Source organism: Amphiura filiformis, chromosome 14, assembly GCF_039555335.1.
Source record: "Amphiura filiformis chromosome 14, Afil_fr2py, whole genome shotgun sequence".
Taxonomy (NCBI): domain Eukaryota; kingdom Metazoa; phylum Echinodermata; class Ophiuroidea; order Amphilepidida; family Amphiuridae; genus Amphiura; species Amphiura filiformis.
The window spans coordinates 3,585,217-3,599,080 of NC_092641.1; the positions used below are offsets into that span (position 1 = coordinate 3,585,217).

At 37.3% G+C, this 13,864-nt stretch overlaps 1 protein-coding gene across 1 annotated transcript in view; it reads left to right on the forward strand.

The window, feature by feature from the left end:
• The window catches only part of LOC140170546 (uncharacterized), a 180,080-nt gene that overhangs the window by 121,529 nt on the left and 44,687 nt on the right, over window positions 1–13,864 (forward strand).

Below are 13,864 nucleotides of genomic sequence, written 5' to 3' on the forward strand. Positions count from 1 at the left end.
TTTAAAAAATACAACAATCAATTAATTAGAACTTCTGGTAAAAATAATGGTACAATTGTCAAGCGTTTTCCATTTACAATATAGGACGAGTTAAACTCGCATTCCTTTAGCATCAGTTGCGCCCATCGGGACTCACTTCTTTACCTCGACATTAAGTAATTGTAGAAAGCCAAAGGTGGATCAACTTGATGTAGGTAGCAGCACACAATAGGCATGTCAATACGATTTCTAAGTTACATGGTGTTGTGTTACCAATGCGGCCATTTTGTTTGAATAAGAGAAGGAGTGGGGAAAGAAGTGCTGAACAAGGCGATAAGAGGCGGGAACAGCAAATAGTGTAAAACCAAGCTGCATTTTTTTCAATTGTACAGTCAATATGAGCTTGCCTGTTTAGCAGTGGTGGTGGCGGAGTCGGCATTTGCGCTCGTAGGAGCACGATGTAGTAAACATTGTATGTTGACCCAGCTCGTGTTTTGGTTTGAAATGGGCGAGAGAATCAGAGCGTGTGGTATCAGGAAGATCGCAGACTCAGAGAGTGCAGGTGTTTAAGAATTGAAAATCAAACATCAAAAAGGTTGTTTGCTTGTCGTAGAATCGGCAGATTGAATTTGTGATGTTATCTTGTCTTTTTGTTACCATGGTAACGGATAGAGTATGCCACTGAACTAAATATGGGAGATGTGATGGTATGAAGGTCGTAACGCTTTTTTGTTTGCATGATTGGTGGGTGCAGAAGACTGCTTCAACATTGACTTGTGTACAATTTTGATTTGTGGGTTTCCCCTAAATCTTGCTAATTTTGTATTTTTCTTTTCGCAAATATAATGTTTAATAATGAGAACCTTTTAATAGCATATGGCAAGAAAAATTAATTAAATAACATGAAATTTTCCCTATTTAAAAAAAAGAAGAAAAAAAAGCGCAGTGATTTACAGTGTGTTACGCACAGGCACAACACCTACACGTTGATCCACAAGCCTCAGCACACTTTGTTGTGGTCCATAGTGATGAAAGAAACCAAAATGAAATAAAGGTCAAATTTTTACACTCTCACAATCCCAAGAAAATGGACATGAAAAATGTGATGATTCAGAAAGACAAATAAAGAAGTGTTCTTCCAACCCAAAATGGCACTGGCTACTTGGCCACCCTTGCCATCATGAAGTGGTAATTCACACTGGCTATCACTCTCTCCTCCAATAAATTGTACCACAAAATGGAAATCTGTGACATTCAGTGGGTTGAAGACACATTTATCAACAGGTTCTTAAAAGAAACTTTAGACACCAAGATATTTCACTACAAGTGCCCTAGATTAGTAATAGGTTTTAAAATGTTACGGGATTTATCGGGGTTGGTTCGGGCCACTTTTGAACTAATTCTCTACCAGCTCATTTGCATATTTTCAATACTTTTTTAGAGGTGGGCGGCTTTAGCTAGTCTGATAAGTCGTACCATTGTAATCTGAGCTGAACATAATGAAATGCTGATCGTAAAACTATGAGTGCCACGGCCCATTGCGCATATTGCACACTGACATGAACGAGTGACACATATTGAGCATTTACGGATAAAACAACTTGCCTTTATGGCCCAAAAATATCACATTTCATGAGCAGAAAGCAGAAAAACTTGTGACAAAAACTCATCAATACTGATTTGAATTATGCATTTCTATGCGTTGTGATGCGACTTGCTTGATCAGTACTGCCATCAACACAAGTTCTGAGATTTTTATAACGGAATGCCGTCAGCAAAATCGCTGACGATTTGACAGCGGAAGATGATGAATATTCATGCATTGTTCAACTGATATTGTTAACCGATTTTATGAATAAAATGAGATTGTGCCAAACTTCAGCTTTGAAGCATGCTCTGTGTCATCGATAGTTTATTGATTTGGGACTTGACGTTCAATTTCTTTTGTCTGCTGCGTCGTCTGCTCACAGCAAATCCCGTCCTCCTACGATTGCAATGAATTCAGAACAAAGTGAAATTTGTGTTATGAGAATTGATTGTAAGGACAATTTCCTGTAACTCAATTCAAAGTCTGATATTTATTGAGGTTAACACAAGATGTATTTGGGACAACGGAGGAGTGAAATGGAAGATGGTGCTGGTCCCAAAAGTTGGTCTGATGAAAAAAAAAGTCAGATGAAAAAAGTGGTAGAATTGGTAGGATGTATACCAACACTAAGATCTGAAACATGCTCATCTATGAGCACACAGTTCTTTAACCCCAATAGGCTTCTATGTGCATTGAATGACCTTTGAGTGTGTTGGGTACAAAATCTCATTAGCCACAACCTAAGCTCAACTCTTCATCTATGCTGGGTTATTGGACTTTGCCATCGGAGATAAGTTCATTATTTTTAACTCTGTTCAAAATTATGTGTAGTGAGTGTATTGGTTACCATAGCTTTAGTAATTGATAAGGGTTTGTTGTAATATTGTACAATGTGGACCAATAATAAGGATACAATAACTGAATAGTGACATCCCAGAAGAATGGAGATAATTAAATTAGATGGTGAAAGTTTCAATATTGATATTTTGGCCCAAAATTTAATTTGAGACAAAATGGTTGTGTGAGTAATTAGTAATTGGTTTGGTGAAAAACAAGGACTTTGATGAGTCATTTATTGGGATGGCAACATTTTGTGATGAGAATATCTGATTTAGATATTGGTATTTGGGCAAGAATTTATTTTTGAATTAACTTCAGTTGATGCAAATTTACCAAATAATTAAATAATGATAATTTTGAGTGTGCTGGATGAGCAGCATTATGGATTCACTCAAGATTTCTGATGAATTTAAAGTTATAAAATACTAATTATAAGGAAAGGTTGAAATTTAAGGGGTTCCAACTCCAAAGGCCACAATTTAACCAATTATGGAAAATAATTCTTGAACATGTTAAGTTTCATGAGTCACTGATTTAAGATATAGATGTCAGTGAAGCTACCAACTTGCCTTCAGAATTCAAAAAGATGGTTGAAACGAGATGGTGTAGCAGCCACACCCACTTTACCAAATGACAAAACTGATTTGAATTCAGGACATGCGCTGGTCAAGTGGATATCAATGGTAGACATGGAAATGATTCCACTTAGATTAGTGAACCTAAATAAATGTCAAAAGTTGTCAGAATAGTTGAATTTGATGGGTTCAGTGACCACGCCCGATAGTATACCATTTATACCAACTGAATTGAAATGATTGAAAATTATGTATTCCAATTGCGTTCTGGTTAAGTAGGGATATCCCTGGTATAATATACAAGCCTTGAAGCACTAAGCCAAATAAATGCAAATAAATTTGGAAAAAAATCCAGGAAATGATGAAAAATCAAAATAATAGATGCTGCAACCACACCCTGGTAGAGAACAATTGTGAATTCATTACTCGTACTGGTAAAGTACAGTCAGACATCTAATGTAGTGATAAGAATTGAATGGAATCAGGATGAAAAGAAATGCAAATAAAATGAGAGGAAATGATGGAATATTAAAATAATAGGCATCACCACTCACTGCACCAGAGAACAATCAGGAATTCATTGCTCAAGCCAGTGAAGTAGTGAGAAATAATAGGCAATGCCACTCACTGCACCAGAGAACAATCAGGAATTCATTGCTCAAGCCAGTGAAGTAGTGAGAATGAATTGAATTTGAGGATAAAGAAGAAATGAAAACAATAAAAGGATATGACGGGGAATCAAAATAGCAGCCATCCCTATAGCCATGCTTTTGTAAGGAACAATGTTGATTTAAGGAGTTGTGCTCGGATCACTGGTATACCAATCCCTATAGCCATGGTTTTGTAAGGAACAATGTTGATTTCAGGAGTTGTGCTCGGATCACTGGTATACTAATTTAGGTTTTATCAAAGTAAAAAATAAACCCAAAAGATGACACTGGTGCAGTAGATATCATTGAAGAGATTCATCATTATTGTCTATAGTTCTCATGCTAAATCCAAGTACTCACAATATATCATCACAGACACACCCTGGAAGATAACAAGTTTGAAACTGGTAGTGATGAACAAGTAGAGATGCTGATGGTAAGCCTATGGCCTAAACTGAGATGTGAATAACACTAGACATTGAAAGGGATGGATTATTAGACTAATAAAATCATGGTAGACTCAATTCAGTGATGCCTTGGAAGAGGAGAGCCTTAAATTGAAGTTTTGGTGGTAAAGTGTACAAACAATGTAGATATTAATTTACACAAAAAATGCAATAAGCAATAGAAAGTTAGATAAAATGACAGATACAAATAATACAGGGTAAAAATATCACTCACACTCTGGAAAAGAAAACTTTGATTTAAGCCTGTGGTAGGAAAGTAGGGATGCCTATAAGCCAGATAAAATAATACCAGGGTAGAAATACCACCCAATCTTGACTACAAGTATATTAGCCCGTGGTAGGAAACTATGCATGCCTACAACACTTTGATTCAAAAATAACAAGAAATTCAAATAAAGCTAAAATCTAGAGGAAGTCATGGAAAATAAGAATAATACCAGTATAGATATCACCACGGTAACCAACCACACCCTGGTAGAGATGACAAGAAATCTGATTGTGCATTCTGACTTCATCTTGGTATATAAGCAATGGGATACCTGGTTTACTATTGAACCTTAACCACTTACGCCTGGAGTCACACCAAAGACTGAACAATGAGAGGATTGTTAAGTGGTCGCCAAGAAAGAGGACCTTACAAAGATGAGGACTGGACTCCCAAAGTGGTCTATTTCAAGAGGCAATAGATGCGAGAGTGACTCATCAGTCTGTAAGCATATCATAATAAAACGATACGACAAGTTTTAGAATAACGAACGTATGATCTCATGATGGGTGTATATGCGAGGAAAGTGACAACTCCGGAATAAATGTGATTTATAAAAAGCGTTTTGTGACTTTTTCATGAGAAGGTGATGACTTGTCCAATATCGACATTAAGATGGAACCAGTTCCAGTTAGCATGCATAATGTAGGGTGGTAGCGGTGTTGAGGAGGAGGGGTGCATGCATTAATGTAGGATGGTTGGTAACGGTGTGGAGAAGCAGGGTTTTGTTGAGTGCGGTGATTGAAAGTTCACGGGTTTGGATCCCTCGTGCATTGCTTCTACTTCCATGGTCGGAGTAAATCAATTGTCATAGTCAATTAATGGCATGATTGGATATGATTAATTAACACGGCTGAATGGCGGTCTTGGGAATCAAAAACGGAATCATTTTTGAATCTTTGAAGATGAGATATAATCATCAATCAGTGGCCTTTGTTGTGTAATTAAGACATTGGTATACGTGGCACGCTGTAGGGCGTGAAAACGGTAGAATTTCATTTTCTTAATTTTTTACGGTGTTTGATAGCCCATAGGGACAATTGTGACTTATCTTTTTGGCGGTGATTTGTTAATCCATCCGTGATTGGTCATCGTCATCGGTCTCGTCATAATTATCTTCACCTTATGGCCCGAACAGACGGCGATTTGATTTGCGAAAAAGCGGCAGAAACCGCAAATGTGTTTGATTCATTGCGATTATATCATAAGATACGGTGATTAAACTCTGGGATGATTTTATTTTCTTGATTTAAAAAAATGTTTGGGATAAGAGAGTTGAATGTCCTTCTCTATTACTCATGATTATTCAATGGAGGAAGTTATTATTTGTGGTGGATATCTATACTTTAAAATGAACCATGCAATTATTTCTTTATTTGTATTTTTTAAAATCAAATATGATATGAGGAAGGAAAACATTAAAAACCATGGTGCTCTAAGAAGTATGAAAAAAGAATTTGGAGTCACTAGAAAGGAAATATCCAGGGGAATATTTGTGGAAAAGAAAAGGAAAGAACAACCACATCAGCCTTTAATGCCCTGCGTGCAAGTCATAGTCCTCAACATAAAAAAGTTTTGAGATAAATTCTCAAAATATCGAGCTATCTTAACCACTGAACCAATTCTAGGCTTGTTTGTATTCATTTTAATGCATTTTTCAAACTGATTTCAAATATGGTTATGAAAATTTTCATTTCTGAAATGTTTCAATTTTTCAATTTTTTTTAAAAACTTGTCTGCAGTCGACTCCCGCGTGGAGAGAGTAAACTAGTGTGCATATGACAGACAATTTGAATTGACAAACAGACAGCATAAATAGAGCAGCCATTCAGTACATGGTACAGAGAAATCCAAACTCATCCCTTTGATTTTCCTTGTTCAATATGGTTTCTGTCAAACCGGAACCAATTTTACACCTTGGTGAGGAATGATGTGGTCTGGTTCCTTCCCCTCATCCATCAAGGGTTGAGAGCAAAGAAGTCCCTAACTGCAATAGCTGCCAGGTGTCATATGTGTACAATGTAGAATGCAGAAATTGTGAAATGTCTATAGGGCAGCTATTACAGACAGGGCCTTCTTTGCCTTATATCCCCTTGGTCTGGTTCCTTCCCCACATCCATCTCCACAGGATATGTGAGGTATTTGAACACCAGTGGTTTCCATGGCTTCAGGTGTGTTACAATCCCACTTGGCTTATCTGGTATCAGTGATGAGGTTAACTTTCGGAAATCATCCCTCTGCAGGATGCAGGATATATAATATTTACCCATTCTTAATACATCATTGCTTCCACCCCTTGTATTATGTGTGCTGCCATGGTCTCATGGCTTCAGGTGTGTTACAATCCCACTTGGCTTATCTGGTATCAGTGATGAGGTAAACTTTCAGAAATCCTCCCTCTGTGGGTAATATTTACCTGTTCATGACATCATTGCTTCCACCTTGTAGGTGTGCTGAAATGCTCTCATGTCTGCAGGCATGTTTGAATCCCCCTTGGCTTTTTTGGTATCAGTGATACAGAAAACTTCCCCAAATCATCCCTCTACAGGAAATATTTACCCATCCTTGTAGAAAGGCACGGTTCAGTATTCTTCATTGAAAAATGGTAGCTCAAACTTGTACCTGAGTTGTGGAGTGAGTTTGTGTACCCAATACAATCAAAGGTCATTCTTTGAGTGTGCAAGTATATTGAGGTTAAAGAACTGTGTCGTGATGTTTGAGATAGTATGGTAAAGGGTAGGTCTGTTTTATCAGATGCCTTGCCATGGTGGAGCTTAGGTTTTAAGGTCTAAGCACAAATCCTGGGCTTTCATGGTGCTTATTGTGAGCAATTTGCCAGACTCAATCATCTCACTCTCAATGCTGGGATTAGATCAAATTCAGCCTGATCTTGACAAGGCACTGATGGAGTCCAATAAATGGCATCACTCTGTTCATCATGTTCATGCTTTAACATACATTTTAATAAGGGACACAAATTTCATAATGCTTTCCAACATAACATTGCGTATCTCAAAAACCACTGAACCAAAACTAGGCATGTTTGTAGTTTGTACTCATTTGAATGTATATCTCATTTAGATTTCAATTATTGTCATAAAAATTAAAAAGTTTGAAATATTTTGCAAATTTCAAGAAATCTTTGTGACCATCTGCTATCGCCATAGAAGGTTAACAAAGGATAACATGGCTGACCCCTTGTCCCTCATCATATATGGATCAACTTTGAGTTAGAGATGACCAGGCCAGTTTACAAGCCAGAGGTGTTAGACATTTTGTAATTTGCTTGTAATTGCTCAGCAAATTCTTTCCGATGGATGCTATTATATTTATACAAGTTGATCAGTACAATAATTTTGGTTATGCCTTGCCTTATGCTTTGAAAAAAAAAGTGTCGCAACAGTATGAACCAATATGCCGTCAGAAATTCCAAACTTTTGTCAATGTTTAGACTATTATAGTGTAAGATTGGAGAAAAAACATCCAGCCTCACAGCCTGTCATTTATTTGAAGAATAGGCATAATATAAATTTTTATGAAAGTCAAGATAATTTATAAATGTCCACTACTGCATGTACTCAAAATACTTGGTTAATATCAGACAAAAAGGGATATGTCAGGAGTGTTGAATATGAATGTGAAGTATTGAAACTTCAGTTCTCTCATTTTGAAAACAATGCCCAAAGCCCTACTTCTTTTTTCTGTAAGTAAAGTCTTCATACATCAGGCTAGGTGTGCAGTATCATCTCAGCTGGTATATGCTGATAATATCCATCTAATAAACCTGTCATGCGTTGATGTTGTAATCGGGAATGAAAGCCGCTAATCAACGTATCAGAGCTTGATATTATTGGCCGCTCATCAGTCCTACATCGGTTTGAATGACATCCATCTGCCACTGGTCACCATGGCAACAGCTAGGGTCAGTCAACCTCCATATCATCATCTGTGGCCCTTAAAATAAGAGAGGAGGCTAAATGTTGAGCATTGTTGTAGAGAATTTGCCCCAAACCATGTTTTCTTGAATAATTATTCTGTGGTGTGAAGAAAATAATCAGACCACCCCTAGCAAATATGACCAGTTGAAGCAAAATGACCACAATGTCGCAAATGTTGATTTTGAGTTCTTGGTTGATTCCAAATTCTTTCCTTATGTTTTTCTTTGTTTCTATTGCCATCATTTTGCAGCATAATACAGTTCTTTTTTTTAATCAAATTTTGATGGGAATTAGATCAAAATGGATCTTATAGAATGTTCTTCTTCGCAGTACCAAAATGTGAAAATTAACATCATCTGACCGCAGTTGTTTCTGTCCAACTTCATGGCAATGAGTGATCCCACCACAAATGTTTTGTGTCCGACATTTAAGTAAACACAACATGAATTGATATAGTGTTACAACTTTGTTAACTTCTATGCACCTGTATTAGATATACCAGACAGGTTGTATTGTATCAAAAAACCCACCACTGTGATGTGTATCCAAGAAATTTTGCGGTAACTAAATTGAAGTCCATCATGAAAACAAGTATTAAGGTTGAACAAAAAAGCAATTGGTCCCAATACCCAATGACTCATTTAGCTCCAGTCTTGTCTCAGAGGCGATTTATACATTAGGGAGAACCCATTTAGTATATCCCTATGGTTTGGTTGGGTTTAAATGAAGACGATGATGATAAAAAGAAGTAAAGTCATGCCTGGGAGGAACCTGAAGGCAAGTAGATCAGTGGTTTTGGCAGCAGAACAGGCGGACCGCTTATAGAACAATGGTTGGGTAGCTTTCATATAATACAATATGGTGTTTTTATTTCTACCTTATTGGTTGCTCCGGGCATCTAGCCTCTCAGATGGAGTCAACACGGCATTTTGGAGTACTCACCGCTAAAGCCTTAGCAACTAACCTGAGCCCGCTTATATCACGCTGAAAGATCCTTAAGATTAGACTCTTACACAGGCAGGAATTAGATTGCTTAAAGCAGCCTTTGCCGAGATTATGTAGGAATTAATGATGGGAATATGATCACAGATGCTCATTTTGCTGCTCAAAATAATTGCTCAAAATTATAAATGTTTAAGCTTTTAAAGAGATTATGTGTAAAAATCGGTTTCCATGTCCTTAATTCACAGAGTGTCATCAAATTACAAATTTGCTAGATCATTTTGAACTAGTCTTTACTACATGTATTTGCAATGTGCACCCAGATCATTCCAGAAAGAGCAAAACATAAGAAGAGTAAAGAAAGGAAAGAATATGATCACATTGCATGCTCGCTTTGTTCAGTGTTCTGAATTAGAGGTATTATATTGAATTGTTTATGTGCTCTGATAGGTTGTGAAAATTAGGTAAATAGGTTTGTTTTAATTTATTGAAAGCCCAGACTCAGACTGGTTTTATTTCACATGAAACATTTAATCCCAGAGACACACTCTTTAAAGTTTATTTTAAATAAACTAGTGACTCTCAATTTAATAACGCAAATGCAATCACAAAAAGCTATTTGAAACTTGATTGGGCTGTACAGAAAGTTGTCGCCATAAGTGAGCAACTTATAGGCCTATGTATCATGTGATGGAGTCTAGGTGTTTTTGGTAGCTAGATGCAGGCTTGGTAGTGATGAAGGAAAGTTGAGCTAAATGGTTCACTTCACATTCCATAGAGATGATATACAACGGATATGGGAGGATAGAGGCTCACTGCAAGTGTTTACAGAAACACCAAATGATAACACTTAAATAAAGATGGAAAATACACTCTGTATTTCAGAATTGATCAGATTGGAGCTGGTTTTATATGGCAATTTTAAGCCTTAATTGGAAATTCTTAATTTGCTCATGGCAATATTTGAATACAAAGTTGGCGTCTGTATTGATGTAGAAAAGTAGGCGGGTGGCAAAAGTCTTATGGATCTTGATTGGTAAGAGAGAGAGAGAGACCATCCAGCCAGCCAGACCATCCATATGCTGGTATTAGATTAAAGCAGGTCAATATTTTCACCTCTCAGACACATTTTAGCTCGTAGCGATTTGAAATCAAGAAGAAAAAAGAAATTACGCCCTCGAGGGTGGCTAGATTAGGAAAGATATCTTACAAATGACGACATCATATGTATCCAAGCCATTTGACTGGAATTGTGATATTGGGCGATATGGAAATGCATAGTTATAAAGCCCAGAAGGTTCTTTTACATGGGTGCTATTTTGATATCATATTTATTTAATCATGGTGGGAATTTGATGCTGGTGTTGGGCGGTTATTTAACATCAACATACTTAGACGATGTTATCTAGGACTGAAGTGCTTTGAAACATGAAAAGTATGTTATAATAGTAAGCAGCAGGTGATATTCCTATATCATAATATTGAATGTATTGTTATAAGCCCTACATCTATACTAGACATCTAGCCCAACTTGTGGGCAAAACTTGTGATCTACTGCTCAATAGGATTTGGCTGATGCATATTATATAGTAGCATAAGCATAATTCTTGTGATTTCTGCATATTCCTAGCACATTTGGGTGCAATTCTTAGCACATTTGGGTGTATTCCTGGCACATTTGGGTGTATTGTGATTTCTGTATTCCACCGAATAACAAATGACTATAAACTGTCCTTATCACATCACATGAGACATTTGGGTGTATTTCTGGCACATTTGGGTGTATTCCTAGCACATTTGGGATTATCCCAGACACTGAAATGACGAAAACACTTACACCAAAATTTGGGCCTCTGGTCAGCCATTCAGAAAGAACGCATAATTTATTCAAGCAATGTTTTAGAAAATTCCCTGGAATCAGCCAAATAATAATGATTTCTGGACAACTTTTTCGAACGGAGTAAATACCCGACCGAGCCTCCCAACAATTACTGGGAAGCTAGTTGCGCCTATACCCCAAGAGTTCCCCTTAACACATTGGGAACTATTTTGCTAGGCACTCATCTAGCGATCAACTCCTTATCGAGGAGGAAAAGCTCTATATACCAATGGACAAATATTTCGCTAGGCAATCCTCTACACGATCATCTCCTCGGAGGAGGAAATAAAAGCTCCATAATACCAATGGAGAGAATATAAAATGCATGCGGACTTACATGAATTCGCTAGGCAGTCATCTAGCGCGTCAAAAGAAATTAAATGGCTGATACCTTTCTCATTTTCCAATTATATTCATATTCAGATTACATAGTGGACATCGGTAAATATACCCATGCCAAATACCCAGTAGGTAGATGCCTACGGATATTGGAACTACTAAATCGAATTTATTAATGTAGTACATGTATAATTCTGTACATTAAATCGATCATTTTAGAAAAATGATCCAAAAACTGCCACAAGGACTACTTGTTAACATCCGTACCCTGTACCATGGAATATGCAATTTCTGATCCCCTCATTTCCTTTGCTAGTAAATACCGCAAGATCCACACTTATGATTATTTGAAGAGCCTCTGAATTTTACGGTTGAGGCCTCTTCACCACAGTGGACCATTAACCCGATTTGAACATGTTGAAGGAGTTAATTGCAAAACCCGTTATTTTTCGCTGCCAACGCCAAGCAAACACAGTGCCATGCTCTGCACATTTATGATTTTTTTTTTTCGAATACATAACAAGGATACCATGTCTAATACAAAAGGCAGCCTTTAACAGAAATTAACGCGATAACCAGCCGGCTGCGCAACCTCATAAAAACTTGAACCCAATATTTCATTTTTATTTATACTTTGATGAACAAGAAAATCTGAGGGCATAGTACTTGGCCCCTGTCTAGCTATCCCATGCCAACCTGGTGTTAATTCCTCCCGTCCTGCTATAATTAAAATTACTCGACCTAAGACTGAAGGGTATTACCACCTAAGACTGAAAGTGGTACCAATTATATCGGTTTTGTTAATGCTTCTGAAGACTCATTAGAGTGAACACATTATACAAAAAAGAATTTAAAAAAAAATACAACTGCGCAACAGAATAACATGTGTTGCTGAGTGCCGAGATAGAAACTGAACCTAAAGTGATATACTCACGCACACTCTCACACCCGTATACAATAGTCATACTACTATGTAACTCAACAAACCTCAATGTAATTAGAATATTATTCAAATTCGAACAACTCTCAATCGAATATATTCTCATTTCTCGTTCGCATTATATCTCATTCCTAATTACCTTTTAATTTGAAGACCGACACTTTATGTGTACTTGTCTCATTACTGCGAGACTCAAATTTTATGACACACTATCAAACTCTTGAAATCAATTTTAAACAGATATCAAATGTGACCGTCCACGGCGAATGAGCCGTAAATTCCTCCCCCGGTCAATTTTGTTTTATTTCGTGTTTAAAAAATAAACATCATAAACTTTAAAATGGTATATCATTTGACTTCAAACGATATCCTGAAGCGGAGTTATGGTTAGTTAAACTTTGCTCCTTCAACAAAATTATAGCTTTTTTGGTTTCTATGTGTGTCTCTTTTTCCACATTGCTGGCAATATATCAAACAGTCATAATTGGCGGTCATTTCAAATCATCCCCAAGCCATGCATACCTATACAAATAACCCACCACTTGAAAAGGATTTAGCAAAAGCAAACAAAGACCAGAGCTATTAAAAGTTCTATAGCCATCTAAGGTAGAAGCTTATTATCCACTTCAATAATAGGATTATTGATTGGTGTGGTGACTATCCAAATAAGACATATGTCGCGCCAGCTTAAGTAACCGATGAATACGACCTTCGTACACATTTTACACCATAACTCAGAATACAATTTAGGGAATTTACGGCTCGTTTGTGCTGCCGGGTCACAAATATGACATATGGGGAGTGGTGGGTGGGATAAAAAATTTCTGCATCCGTTCTTGCTGAAAAACTGACAGAGAATGGCCTTAGCCAACAAAATGGCCACCGACGGCTCCAAGCAAGGATGCCTGTGATTGGCCCGCCTGAAACCAAACAAGGCACCCAATTGGCTCCTCATGAAAACATCGCGTGACATCACGAGGGCGATCCCATTTCAGCTGCAGGGATAATTTTGTGTTTCATTTGATATGTACAAATTAAACTGCATTTTGGGTGTATTGTGATTTCTGCATACTGCCAAATAACAGATGACTATTTAAACTGTCCTTATCACATCACATGAGACATTTGGGTGTATTTCTGGCACATTTGGGTGTATTCCTAGCACATTTGGGTGTATTCCTAGCACATTTGGGTGTATTGTGATTTCTGCATACTGCCGAATAACAGATGACTATAAACTGTCCTTATCACATCACATGAGACATTTGGGTGTATTTCTGGCACATTTGGTTGTATTCCTAGCACATTTGGGTGTATTCCTAGCACATTTGGTTGTATTCCTAGCACATTTGGGTGTATTCCTAGCACATTTGGTTGTATTCCTAGCACATTTGGGTGTATTCCTAGCACATTTGGTTGTATTCCTAGCACATTTGGGTGTATTCCTAGCACATTTGGTTGT